Genomic DNA, 15654 nt, shown 5'->3' on the forward strand with positions numbered 1-15654 from the left:
CCTTTGGTTCAAGGAATTACAGGCATACTGCATATAAGACCTGTTGGCCACATGAAGAGCTGCACTACTAGCCAGTCTAGCAAAAGTGAATAGAATAGTCCTCAGGGACCTGTCAGTGACATCTCGGATATTGATCTTGCCATCCTTACTCGGCTGAGATCCCTCTTTGCAATACCTGCGAAGGTAATCTCTCACGGATTCACCCCCACGGGCGGAACCTGATAATGATATAGGGGGCACCCCGCCTCGATAAGCCAGTCAAAAAATAGATGTCCACGACAGTCAAGGGGATGGACTTGCCCCTAATCTAGAAAACTTGGGTGGTAGGATCCCATGCATCGAGAAAATATTGCAACAAGTTGATTTGTTGCCTCATGCTAGAGATGCGGAAAAACTTGAACATGCCACAGTTCCGCAGTGCATTTACCGTAACCAGATCATGTAAAGCAAGCATGTCCTCTTCTTCATGCTCATGTTCTTGCCATGTAACAGGCACTTTGATCCGATGAATCTCTGAAAACAAACAAGAAGAGAGTCAAGATCTTGATTTGGTGAAAAACAGGCAAAAATTTCCATGAAAAACTGTGCACAAATTTCCCTCCTTGCGCCCATCGCACCCCCAGCAGTGTTCTGGGTGGGATGCATGCTGACTGGCCAATGGCCAAGCCAGCATGCATTGCACCTTTCGATATAGAAGAGGTGCAATGGAGCCATGGCGAGTTTTTCAAACCCGAGAGGCTCAGAAAAACCAGAAAACATGCTCAGAATTCAAAAAGGAAAGAATGAAATTGAAGAGCTCAGGTTTAGCTCCTACCTGGTCCAGACCGTGCCAAGAATCGTCCACAGAATCTCTCGGAATCAGCTAGTAAAAATCAAAGGGGAAAGCACCTCCAAAGCTCCAACAAACCAAAGTTCAAATGAAATGGTAAAATGAGAGGTAAAAAACCACTTTTAAATTACTTTTCATGTAATTCAAGTAAAATATTAGTGTTTTGACTCATTTTTCAAACATATATTGTTCGTTTCTAACTAGTTTGATGAAGCAATTGAGCAGGCAATACAACCTTTGAAGGAACAAAAGTTGTTAATGGCAAAGATATTCAATGACCATTATATCAAGCAGTTTTAACGTGGAATTCAAGCTCGTTAAAAAATAAACATAAGAAATGAGCATAGGTTCCCCCAGAGTTTAAGCTCATTAAAAAATGAACCAATTTCTGGTAAATAACCATCGTGAATGAATTATCATCAGCCTTTGAAGCCTTGGTCGTGTTCTCGTCATCACCTCCACTCTATTTCGGCTGATCATTCACCTCCATTTGATTGTTTACCCTTTCTGAGGAACAGTTGCGAAGAGTGATCTTGTTAGCCATCCTTGTGACACTGCCATGATTGGAAAATTCCAAACCTTACCTGGAATTAGTTGCTACCCAAATTTATCACTCTTTCCTCATTAAACGAGTCTCCTTTAAGCTATTTTCAACTGACTCGTAAAATATGAAAAGATTTCCGAGCAATTGGCCTCTCCAGCTCGTTAAAGTGACCGAAAGTGCTATCCCTCCTTTAGATTTTAATCTTTTTAGACCTGAGGGATTATTACACAAAAATATCGAGCACTTGTTTTGTTTGGCTCGTTAAGATTACCGAAAATTCATCCCTTTTGTATTGTTCTATACTTTTTTGGACTCAAGGGATTATACGACGAAAAAGGATTATTGGAGTTTTCTTTACGTCCCTTTTCAGACTCTCTAAAATTGAAAAGGACCGAGTTATCTTTGTCATTAAACTCGTTAAAACCGAATAGCGATAAACTTGTCCATACCGACAAGAACGAGTTTCACTATCGCTAGGCTCGTTAAAACATAGCGATGGGTTTGCCCGAAGGGAAAATTATAGAACAAGCATATGTTATCCTCCTTAAGCTTGACAAAAATAAATAGGTACTAGTCAGCAATGACTAGGGAAAAATTGGGAAGAAAACTTGAAAAAACTTTATTGGTAGTAAGTCGCTCTTGAACATGACACTTTCACTCCGCATCCGAGTCGGTTTGGGTTGTTCCGTTCACTGGTCATATCACCATTGGTTCATCACACCATCCATATTTGGGGTTAATGCTACCAATCCATCATGTTAGTGTCGCCGGTATGTTCAAGAGAAGTCGCTCAGAGAATTCACCTATGTCTCATTCACTGCAATACATTTACGCTCCATTCTTTCATGATCGCCACCCTGAACCTTATGTCATCATATCGTTTTCACCTCCATTAAAATCATTTGCTCCATTCCATGTCATTGATGTGGGATTCACTAAGGCCCTCCTATGACGGATCGCTTCTTGTCGACATCAGCTCATTATCCAAGAAGTCGATCTAGGAACAACCCTTTCAGTACTTTGAATCTTGCATGCCTCAATGGCAAGTTTCTCACTTCCGGCGACAGGTTTACATCAATGGCCTTCGACCAAAAGATTTTGCGTGGTGTTCGATGCCAAGTCCCTTATTCACACCACGTGAATTGTACTGTAGTACCTTGAGGGTCATCATCATTATCAGTGATTCCTCTCGCGCCTATTAAAAGCTTACATCATTGGCTGGTAATCAGGCGATGTATTTCCATGTTCGACTCCAGAACATCTATCACATGGATCAACTTGTAATTTGAGTGAAGATCAAACGAGATTGAAAACCCCGGATCTAGTTTCATCCATCTGGGCTACGATATATATTCAGGAAAATAAAGACATCAAATGTACATCATTGCTACACAAATAATCATCCAATCCAAGGGATGATGGCTCTACCAAAATCATCAGTCTACACTCAGACGATTGTCTATCTTATGTACATGAAAATGAATTTATAAAGCTGAGCATGGGAATGCCCACCTCAGCTAGATCATGAAAATATAATGAAGATAATGTGTTGTATTGTATCTTATTATAGGTCGCCTTCCAGTTTGAAAAAACTTTGGATCCTCATGATAAAGCATTTCACCCGACATCAAAAGATTAAAAACCTCATGCTTTAGGGAGAAACTATTATAGACATTTTTGGGCACTGCAACCCCAATCATAAATGTCCATAAACCAAGGGCTCTTAAGTCCCTAAAAGTGTTGTTCTAACCCCTAAAATAACAAGGTCAGTTGATTACATCATCTCCCAGAAGTTCTCCATGAAAAATTACTCAGAACTGGTCAAAACTGGACCATCTCACCTGCTCCATGGTCAAAGTGCGCTGCATCCCACCTAAATGCACATGGGAGGTGCGATGCATACTGAAAAGCCCTTCTATGGGGTGTGATGGGCGAGAGTGGACAAATGGTAGGGTCAATCTGCAAGGTGGAGGATCATGGAATCTTCCAAAAACTTCTCCCGTGACACTTGCCTCTCTGCATTCACCCAGGGATGAGTAAGAGATCATCAATCTCCAAGTGGAATCAAGAACTATCAGAGAGAGGACACTAATAAAGTCTCAAAAGATGACTCACCCCCCTTGCAAACATCTATATATGGATCCCTCATTCAAAGGGCATAGTAGATCATTATTATTGGTAACTAATGCCCTAAGGAAAGAAAATGCAAACACCTAGTACGCAACCTGAAAGCTCTAGCATGACTCATGAAGAAGAGGAAGAAATGCTACATGATATATCAAAATTACAAGAACAAGTGCAACAAATGTCATTGTCGCAAAAGCTAACAGAAGCTAAGATAAATGGTGTGGAAGCTAAGATGAATGACATGGAAGCTAAGATGGACAACTTGAAGATAGATTTGAACACAAATTTGAAGACAGACATAGCAGATTTGAAAACATTTTTTACAAATTTTCTGCAAGAAATACTTACCAATGGTGAAAAAGTAGTAAAGGAAACTCATGATGAGAACAAAATAAATGTTAATCATGATTGCTTAGACTCTAATGTGGGACTGAAAACCCACCATATTCCAAAAATCGATATGAGGAAGTTTGATGGCAAGGATCCCGCAACATGGATATTACAAATGGAGCAATTTTTTGATCTCAATAATGTGAAAAACACACAAAAGGTACGTATTGCAACTTTATATTTGGAACCAAATCAGTTTGTATGGTATCAATGGCTTTGCTCTTGTAAACAAATTATCACTTGGGAAATTTTTATGGAAGAATTGATAGCACATTATGAGGATACAAAAAGCCACACTTTTTTTAGCTAATTGATAAGTCTCAAACAAAAGGGTTCAATAATGGAACACATTGAGGAGTTCTAAAAATTGAACATAAGGGTAAAAGATATTCCAGAGGAGCATAGGACTGATGTGTTCATAGGGACTTTAAAGGATAATATCCAACATGATGTTCGCCTTTGGGAACCTGATTTATTAGAGAAGGCATTTAGGTTAGCATGAAAAATGGAAAGCAAAATTATGGCAACCAGGAAGCATACCACTCACAACTATAAAGATGGAAGTGTGGTTGCTCCTAGTCTTCCACAACATATAAGGTTGACACCACAACAATTGGAAGAAAAAAGAACAAAAGAGCTTTGTTATAGTTGTGATAGAAAATACACTAAAGGTCATAAGTGTGCTGAGAAGAAATTATTCTAAATAGATTGTGAAGAGGAAGAAGAAAAGTAGCAAGAAAGGTCAAAAGAAGAGGATATACTCTGGGAACAAAGCCTAGATAAAGAAGAAATGAATCCAACCATATCTTGTAATGCATTGGTGGGAATTACCACTCCTCAAACCATCAAGATAGAAGGACAAATCAAGAAGAAAAAGGTACTACTGTTGATTGATTCAGGAAGTACCCACAATTTTATTCATAGTAAGGTAGCAAAAGAATTGAATTGCTTCTTATACCCAGCACCAGAGTGTCAAGTGATGGTTGCAAATGGAGGAACAATAAATTGCTCTGGAAAGTGCCATAATATCAAGCTATCGATGGGAGAATATGTATTGACTAGCCTAATGCTTTCCATTCCAATGGGAGGTGCTGATGTTGTATTAGGAGTACAATGGCTACAATCCTTGGGTACAATAGCTTTCAATTTTCAAGAACTTTTCATGAAATTTTCCATGGAAGGAAAGGAAGTTGAATTAAGGGGTATTGCAGGGAAATCGGGAAAGATAATTAGCTCTAGTGGTATGACAAAGCTTCTAAAAAAGGAACAAAGGGGTGTAATTGCACAATTATGTTCGCTAGATGTTTCCACATTGCAATCATCTATTTCTCCATATCTCCAAAAAGTCTTGGACAATCATTCCAAGGTATTTGAGACTCCCAAAGGTCTCCCACCTATTCGTGATCATGATCATGCTATTCATTTGATTCCAGGAAGTTTTCCTCCAAACATCAGGCCGTACAGATCTCCCTATGCCCAAAAGACTAAAATTGAACGTATGGTTCAGGGAAAATTTTAAGAACCCCCCCTAAATTTATAAATATAATAAATGGGCGAATCTTCATGGTATATAGGAAAAATGGAAGGCGATTTTATCAATAATATAATATGTATATATAATTTTTTGGCGAATCTCTCACCAGGCATGGCGAATATTTTACTCAATTATAAAATCTTGTAAGATCTTGGCGAGTCTTTCACTACATAATAAAACTTTGTAAAGTCCTAGTGAATCTTAGCATAGGCTACATGATGGTTTAATTCCCCCATTTAAATAGGCTACATTCCAGGTGAATACCATGGGTCAATACCATGTGCCATTTTTATTTTTATTAGAATATTTTACTCAATTATAAAATCTTGGCGAGTCTTTCACTAAATAATAAAACTTTGTAAAGTCCTAGTGAATCTTAGCATAGGCTACATGCTGGTTTAATTCCCCCATTTAAATAGGCTACATTCCAGGTGAATACCATGGGTCAATACCATGTGCCATTTTGGTGAATACCATGGGTCAATACCATGTGCCATTTTTATTTTTATTAATTCTAATATTAGGGTTAATAATGGTTTTTTGCATGGTATTAATAACAATCTAGTCCATGGTATTTTTCCCATAGTATTTTGGCCATAGGTTTCACCTAAATATAACCCATTTTTTTGAGTGTTCTTAAATATAAGGTGACTTATGGAGTAAATATAAAAAAATATTTTATTTGATTACCATACCTCTCGTTTATTTATATTTTTATTAATTTACCATACCTCTTTTACAAATATGGTATTTGGCCCATAGGATTCACTTAAATAAAACCTCTTTCTTGAGCCTTCATAAATAGAACGAGGGTTATGGACTAAATATAAAAAGAGGTTTTATTTATTTACGATACGTCTAGTTTATTTATAATTATATTTTTATTTATTTACCATACCTTTTGAGTAAGTATAAAAAGACGTTTTATTTATTTACCATACCTCCACTTTACTTATATTTTTATTTGTTTACACCCTTACATGTATATAAGGTGACTTATGGAGTAAATATAAAAAATGTTTTATTTATTTACCATACCTCTCATTTATTTATATTTTTATTAATTTACCATACCTCTTTTGTAAATATGGTATTTGGCCCATAGGATTCACTTAAATAAAACCTATTCTTGAAAATGGGCGAATGGATTCACTTAAATAAAACCTATTCTTGAAAATGGGCCGAATGGAAGGTTGTAAGTCCTAATTTCAAGGGCTAAATTTACCTTTTTTACCCTCTCCCTTAAAATAAGGTGGGCTATTTGAGGTGATTTGTAAAAATGTACTATGATACAAAATATTCGCCCACTAAAAATTTAAAACCCCTTAATTTCGCCAAAGGGCGAACATTCGCCCCTAAAATTATCCTTGGTATGGTTGCAGAAATTCTCGAGGCTGGTATAATTCAACCGAGTCAAAGTTCTTTCTCTGCTCCAGTAGTACTAGTGCACAAGAAGGATGGATCATGGCGCATGTGTCTGGATTATAGGGAGCTCAACAAGCTCACTATTAAAGATAATTTGCCCATTCCCGTCATTGATGAATTACTGTATGAATTTCATGGATCAATTTACTTCACCAAGTTGGATCTTTGTTCAGGACATCATCAAATCAGAATGAAGACTGAAGACATTCCAAAAACAGCATTTAGAACTCATGAGGGTCATTATGAATTTTTGGTCATGCCTTTTGGCCTTACCAATGCACCTTCAACATTTCAAGGTTTGATGAATTCCATTTTCAAACCATTCCTTAGAAAATTTGTGTTAGTATTTTTTGATGATATACTAATCTACAACAAGTCTTGGAAGGATCATGTTGAACATGTTGACAGGGTGCTACAACTATTGGAGGATTAACAATTATATGCAAAAATATCCAAATGCTTCTTTGGAGTACGAGAGGCGGAATATCTGGGTCATATTGTATCTCATGAAGGAGTTAAGGTAGACCCTAGCAAAATTAAAGCCATTAAGGAACGGAAAATCCCCACATCCATAAAGCATCTACGAGGATTTCTCAGGTTGACAGGGTATTATCGCAAGTTTGTTAAGGATTATGGGAGAATAGCAACACCTCTAACAACATTATTGAATAAAGATGAATTTTAATGGACTCTAGAAGCAACAAAGGCCTTCGAACATCTTAAAGAGACAATGTGCCAAGAACCGGTCTTAGCTACACCGGACTTCTCAAAAACCTTTATTGTGGAATGCGGTGCTTCAGGAAATGGAATTGGTGCTGTTTTAATGCAAGATGAAAGACCCATTGCTTTTGAAAGTTGTCCAATCAAGGGAAAGTTTTTCCAAAAAGCTATATATGAGAAGGAAATGTTGGAAATACTCCATGCACTTAAGAAATGGCGACCCTACCTAATGGGAAGACATTTCAAGGTAAAAATGGATCATGATAGCCTTAAATACTTTTTAGAACAAAGATTATCCTCTGAAGAGCAACAAAATTGGGTCATAAAGATGTTCGGTTATGACTTTGAAATCATCTAGAAAAAGGGGAAGCAAAATATGGTGGTAGATGCACTCTCAAGAAAGGATGAGGATGTGGAAGCATTGTTGTGCGCCATTTCTATTAACCAACCAGATTGGATAAATGAAGAAAGGGAGGAATGGAAGAATGATGAAGAAGTATGGGCACTTATTCGAAAGCTACAACAAGATTCCAGTACGTCTGATACATTTAGCTGGCAAAATGATTCTTTATGGTACAAAGATCGCTTATACCTTTGTAAGAATTCCCAACTAAAACAAAAGATTCTTATGGAATTGAACACTTCTCCCTTAGGAGGGCACTCGGGATTTTTAAAAACTTACCATAGGGTTAAGAAGGAATTTTTTTGGGACGGCCTTAAATCGGATATTCAAAAATTTGTGGCGGAATGTTTGGTTTTCCAACAAAATAAAGTTGAAACAATTAAGACACCAGGTCTATTACAACCTTTACCCATTCCAAGCCAATGTTGGGAGGAGGTTTCAATGGATTTTATCATAGGTTTACCCAAGTCTGAGGGAAAGAGTGTCATCATGGTGGTAGTTGACATACTTACCAAGTATGCACACTTTTGTATTATCGCATCCATTTAAAGCCAGTACGGTTTCTACTGCATTTATGGAAACAATTCAAAAGCTACATGGAAACCCAAGGATTATTGTAAGTGATAGAAATCCCATTTTCACTGGAAATTTTTGGACACAATTGTTTTCTTGTCTTGGTACTCAGTTAGCTCATAGCTCATCTTGTCATCCTCAATCTGATGGGCAAACTGAGATAGTAAACAAATGTTTGGAAGGATATCTTCGTTGTTTTGTATTTGATAAACAGACACAATGGGTCAAATGGTTGCCTCTAGCTGAATGGTGGTATAACACTTCCTTCCATACAGCAAAAAAAATGACCCCATTTATGGCACTTTATGGATATCAGCCACCATCCATCACATCATATTTAAGAGAAAAGTCTAAGGTTCAAGCAGTGGAACATCACATCGAACATCAACAACAAGTCCTCCAACTCTTAAAGGATAACCTCGTGTTGGCACAGAATAGAATGAAACAACAGGCAGATCAACATTGCAGTGAAAGAAGTTTTGATGTAGGTGATTGGGTATTCCTACGGCTACAACCATATAAGAAAATGTCCCTCAAGCAAGCTAAGAAGGATAATAAATTATCACCAAAGTATTATGGTCCGTACAAGGTGTTGCAAAATATTGGTACTATGGCATACAAATTGGAGCTTCCTACAGCTTCTCGATTGCACCCAGTTTTCCATGTTTCATGTTTAAAGAAGGTTATAGGCGACAAGCTCCCAGTTCAAACAATATTTACAGAACTTGACGAGGAAGGAAAAATTATATTGGAACCGGAAGCAGTCACAAAAACAAGAACTCAACAACTACGAAATCGATCAATTTCAGAGTATCTTATCAATTGGAAGAACTTATCCGCTGAAGATTCCACATGGGAGGATGAGAATTTTATACATAAGCATCCAGAACTACTCAAGTGTTGAGGACAACACTTTTTTTGAAGGAGAGGGACATGTTGGGTCCCTATAATACTAGTAATTACCCCATTACAATTGTATTTGCATCCCTTATTAATATTGTTGTGCCCCTATTATCCCCATATTGTTATTAATGTGCCCCATTAGATCCCTCTATTGTTATTTTTGTGGCTTTATATTATTATTATTAGGTCGGCTGGGTTATATTGTGACTCCTTAGACTCCTATATATAAAAAGAAGGTTTTGTCATCTGAATCATCGAAGAATTGTTCATTTATGTAATGTAAAGGAGGTTGCCCCCTCGAAGAGGCTGAATTTTGAGGCATTGATCTATCTTTTCTATCTTTTTCTTCAGCTAGTTTCATAACAGTTAATTGAGCCCCTGAGTATGCGAGTGATAAATTTATGGTCTGACACGATGGCAACATCTGAGGAAGTTATGGAAATTATAGAGATGACTGCCGAAGAGGTCGCACGGGTCCTAACTGTGGGAGATGCCCCTAAAGGTGTTGGGATTGTGGCAAAAATCCCTAAATAACCACGCATGCCAAGACCAAACAAAGATAAAAAAGTGATGGTACCCGTATGTGTGTCCCTACAAAACCTGTTGCACACCAGGCCGACGATGGAGGAGAATGGGAAGTTGTTCACATAGAAACTGATGAGGAGGAGGATGACTTAGAGGACCTTATCATCGAAGAAGACGAGGATGAAGGCATGGAGGAGGAAACTGAGCCTGTAAACCCTCCAACAAAGCTGCTTGACTATATCCCCCCCCATGGAAGGGTAAGGCTAAAGTACCCAAGGATCTTGACATGAGAAAGAGCTCTCTCCATACCCCACTCCTCCAAGGAAACATCATTTTTTAGGGCACACACCTGGGATGGGTTCCTAGCTTGAAGTTTGAAGATTGGGATCTCACTGACCATGAGAGGTTCCCTCACCTAGAGGTCACACAACTCATGAAGCCTAAGCAGAGTACCACGGCGGGGGTTATTGAATTAGATTCGAAAAGTGGTTGCGTAGAGTGGAAAAGATAGGGCTACTAAACCTGCTTTGGGTGTCGCATTTCCACCATGCCCCAATAACAAATTTCATCATCAGGCTGGTGCTCTACTTGGTGCACAGTGGGTATTTGTGGCTGGAGGAGCCCATCCTCATCATGGAACACTTGATTCATCGTATCACCTAACTGCAATGCAAAGGAGAGGATCCCGCTATTATAGCTCCAAATATCACCTTATGTATTTGTGATGTTTGTTTTATTGCCTAGGGCAACCCCTCCTTCCAGACTTGGTCCAAATATTCAAAAAAAGAGTGTTTTACTCCCTATATGTGAATTTTCCCTGTATTAAACTCGTGTACACATGGGTCAGTCTATACCCAACTCGCGTATATGTCTTAAAACACTTAAAAAAATTAAATTTCCTTAATTATGGTCGGAGATCACGAGTTTTACCTATTGATTACCTATTAGTGCTTATGGCCCAACTATTCCCAACTAAAAAACTACTTTGGGAGAAGTATAAAAAGACTTCAATGGGAAGGCCTTAAGGAGGAGAGAAAAGAGAGAATTAATTTGCTGAGATTATCCCCTCATCAAGTCTGAATATCCTTGTGCTTCAAGCACTTCACCAAGTTCAGGAAACATTTGCTTCCTTGAGAGTTGATATCCTTTCACTTATGGGAGATATCTTTGTGTTGGTTATGGAAGCAACCTTTTGAAGACAAGGACTGTACAGACCTAGAGGACGTTTAACTTGGAACTGGAAGAGGAAGACTCAGGTGAACTATTTCTATGTTTTGATTATAGTTATTTGCAATAAGAGAAATATTGTCTTGTTCCTGATATCAACTTTATTCATGCTTCTGATGTTATTGTAATGGTTTATGTATGAATGACTATTTCAATGTATGACTAACCATCTACTTATATGCTATAAAGTTTATTTCACTATAATGATTTATCTATATGCTACTATGTGTCGTTGAATTGGTTGTTTTACAGGTTCAAAGATCATGAGGAGATGTACAGGGTTTGAACCCTGGCTGGAACTACCCAAATGAAGGACCCTCGGGTATGTACATCCTTGCATAGTTTGCTCATTTAAGCATTTTTCCTGAGTTATTTGCTTCTTTCCTGCTGTAGATTACTTTTGCTCTACTAGGGTTCTAACCCAAAGCCCTAGGGGACTTTATCCCTTAACAGAATTGGTGACTCCACTAGGGACAACAATCTTGTTGTTCCTAGTTTGGGTTATTTAGTGCCAATCAGGGCTCAACTTTCAGTTTTCTTGCTGTGATTATATTGTTTTCTCCTATAGGAACTCAGACATCAAGTCTGATCCTTTTCATCAGGCCTCATTTTTGTTTTTTCTTGTAAACTTTTATATACGCACCTTTTTCGGGCTACAAAAGCGTATACACACTCGTTTCTCTGAACTGAAGCCATGTATACACGGATTTCTTTTGGCTAAAACGCATGTACATGTAGCTGTGTAGAGACACAGTCACGTATACATTTGTTTTGCATGATTTTTTCAAGTTTTTTTATCTGGAAAGATTTGTTTCTTGGTTTGTGTGCTTCCTGAGTGGTTAGTTTCTGCTTTTAGATGACCAAATGACCAGATAACTAAACCCTAGCTCCTCTCTTGGATAATCCATTAAGAAAATAAATGTCCTCTATTTAATTTCTAAACCAATTCAAAAAAATTATTCATTGACATCCCATGTGCTTACCAAGAAATCTCAGAGCTATGGTTGATCTCATGTGAGAAGTTAGGAAGAATTTGGCCAATTCACATCATCAAAGTGCTCACATAGTATTTTGGTCATTGGTTTCCATGAAATCTTCAGCCTCTTGTTCTCTTTCTCTCCATTCATCCACCTTGATGGATTAAACTTCTATCAAAAGAAAAGGAGGAAACTTTTAAATCACAAGAATGTTGAAAATTTTGAAGCAATATCACGAGAAATTTTAAATTTTAAATTCTTTTTCTGCCCATCGTGCCTGTTTCTTAAAGAAAAGTGATGTCATCATGTTTTTTCTCTTCAGATCCACGACCATCGCAAGTCCAAAGAGAAAACCCTCAATGATCCTGTAGTGAAACCTAGGCTTCTTAACAAGCTTGAATCCAAAACTTTAACTTTTAAAAATGAAAAATGAAACCATGAAAATTGAGAGGAAGGAGAGATCTCTTACCTGGAAGAAACAACGCCTAAAATCATTCACTAGATTGGTCACAATCTACTCCATAATATTGAAGGTAAAATGGGACTTTTAGGTCTGTAATTGGTAAAAAGCTTAAATGGTAAAAGTAAAATGAAATTTTCTCCTTTTTATAGAAAATCAAGTTATTTTTAGTTATTATTTTTACCAATTTTCGCGTAAATTAGTAAAAATTGAAATTTTTGTGTAAATGATTTATTGGCTTTAGTGTGTAGATATTAGGTTGAAATGTTGAAATGTAACATAATGGCGAGATTATAATTTTATCACTTTTTTTGGCTTGTTAAAACTTTACGAAAAAGAAAGTGCCTAGAGTTATCTTTAAGCCCTTTTCTACCTCTAAAAATATGAAAAGGTATTTGAGTAAGCTTGTTTCATTCACAATCGTAAAAGTATTTGAAGAAACATTTACCTAGTATACGTTTAATCCTTTTCCAGAGCGAGAAAATGATTTATGAAAAAATATTACTTTAGTCAATCATGACTAAAGGAATTTTGTCTTGTATTATTTTATAATTTTTAGGCCTCGAGAGACTAAAATTACAAAAAATAACCTTATGGAGTTTGATTTTTATTTATTTTTCAAACTCCCTAAATGTGAAAAATAAGTCGAGTTACCCCTTCATTGGACTCGTAAAATGCAAGCAATGTAGGACTCTTCAACCATGATGAGAGCAAGCCACTCCTTCTTAGGGTTTGTTAAAAATATTCCGAAGAACACATCCAAAGAATGAGATTATATGACAAGCATATGTTATCCTCCTCAATCTTGTGTAACAATAAAGAGGTATTTTCCAATAATGGTGAGGGGGAATTCGAATGAGACATTAATCTTTTGTATTTTAAGAAGCAGTATGTTTCTCTTGAACATGACATGATCACTTTTTTCTTGTGAGGGTTGAGAAATCCATTTTCCTCTCATTTGATGGTACCTTAGTGAAAGTCTTCATACTAGTCTCTGATTTTAGTTTGAGTCAAATTCTACGAAGCCAATTATTGTGTCACCAATATGTTCAAGAGAAGTTCAACCTCAGTTAAAATTACTTTTCAGTCTTTAAAAGCCTTGTATCATGTTGACTATCCCTGATTCAGTCTTGAATCACTCCTATTTTTCTCTTCAAATCTTGATATCTGTTTTATGCCGTAGACCCTCCGATGATAGGTGACCTCATATCAACTTTAGTACATCATTTTTGGCAAGAAAAAATCCCTAAGGCAAGGGTTGATAGCCTCAAAAGAGAAAAAGAAGATAATCAACAAAGAGTAGTCAAACAAGCATGCAAAACATATGAATTAGCAAACATGGATTTGGAAACATACCCAGAGGTCCTACATTTGATGATGTTCCCATAAGGTCCAACCCATTTTCTTCGTCCAAAACGAGCAGACCTGCAACTCAATTCATAGAAGCATATACTTAATAGATAATTCAATGTGCATACATAAAAGAAATGTTAGATAATCATATATAAGCATATAAGCTAATGGAGAAAGTGCATGACCGGTCGAATAGTCTGGCCCTAAAGAATCAACTTGTTTATCCTCTATGTGATCCAAATGGAAAATGGCATCAACCCATGGTATTCATCCACCCATGTTATTCATCCACCCATGGAATTTACCCATGGTATTGTAAGTGGCATCCAGTCATGGTATTTATCCACCCATGGTATTCATTCACCCATGGAATTGACCCATAGTATTGTGACATCCACCGATGGTATTCATTCACCGATGGAGTAAACCCATGGTATTGCAAGTGACATCCACCCATGGTATTCATTCACCCATGGAATTTGTTAGCGCTTGAAATTTCACCTCAGGCTGAGAAAGGTAAACTTCAAGGCAACATCAAACCACTTAGCCTCGTAGCTAGCCCTACGGGGCAGGAGAGGGCTCTCTCTGGTCTATCTCGGTAAAGATCTTCAACGGGTGACATAGCCAATGAGGAAACACTGATTTTAGGCTAGTAAACTGATCAAAAGGTTTAATTTGGGATTTTTAGGGTTTTGGTGGAAAATTGGGGAAAGGCAATTCTGGGTGCGGGGATTGGACACAGTTTTTGCAAGGGGGTTCTTTGGGGCAAGTTAGGAGACTGTACTGATGCCTTTGAATTAAGTGAATGGATAGGAATGACCGGTGAGGAGCTAAAGAGGGCAAGAAACCTTCAAGGGTCCTCTTTAGACAGATGAAAACATAAACACTAAGCAAACTTAAAAGCAGAGCATGGCAATCATGAATTCTACTTTAACACTTCATTTTCCTAATTTGCAGAAGGAAAAGTAAGAAGATGAATCACATAAAAAACTTACAAGTACAAAGAGAAACACACCATCAATACATGTAACCACAATAATCCCAAAAAGGACTGCAAAACCCTGGTCTTTCTTCCTTTGCCAAAACTGTAGAGATACAATGAATAATACAATAGAGCTTCCTCCCTCAAGAGTCCAACCATGAAAATGACCAAGAAAGTACATAATATAGGCAATCTAACATCTTTCGTTGCCTCTAGGGGTCGAGCTCATCATCCTAGGAGCTGTTTCAACCAATTCTAAACTGAGCACTAAAATCTAGGCAGTCAGAACAAGTTGCCTCTATAAGCTAGGAAACCAATTCATTCATTAAATGTTTGCTATTTCATGAATGAATCTTCTAGAATAGGTAAATAAGTGTCATGTCAACATGAAAATACATAAATTACATCAAATATGGTGAAAAATCCCATCACAAGTCAAAACTGGTCAAAACTGGGCGAATTCCTGTGCTGTAGATGAATTTCTGTGAAAACTGCCCAACGGGTCGCACCCTCTTCCTGAACGGGTCGCGCTACTTTGGAGCTTATTTTGAGGTACTTCTAGGTGTCCAAATGAGGTAAACGTGGTCTTGTTGGAAAGGTCTGGATGTATACTTTCCAACCCAAGTGGAATTTCTGAATTTGGTGGTCATTTGCCCCTCCAAAATTGCAATCTCCCAAGACT

Source organism: Pinus tabuliformis, chromosome 6, assembly GCF_031772625.1.
Source record: "Pinus tabuliformis cultivar Carrire ecotype Pingquan chromosome 6, CPIR1, whole genome shotgun sequence".
Classification (NCBI taxonomy): domain Eukaryota; kingdom Viridiplantae; phylum Streptophyta; class Pinopsida; order Pinales; family Pinaceae; genus Pinus; species Pinus tabuliformis.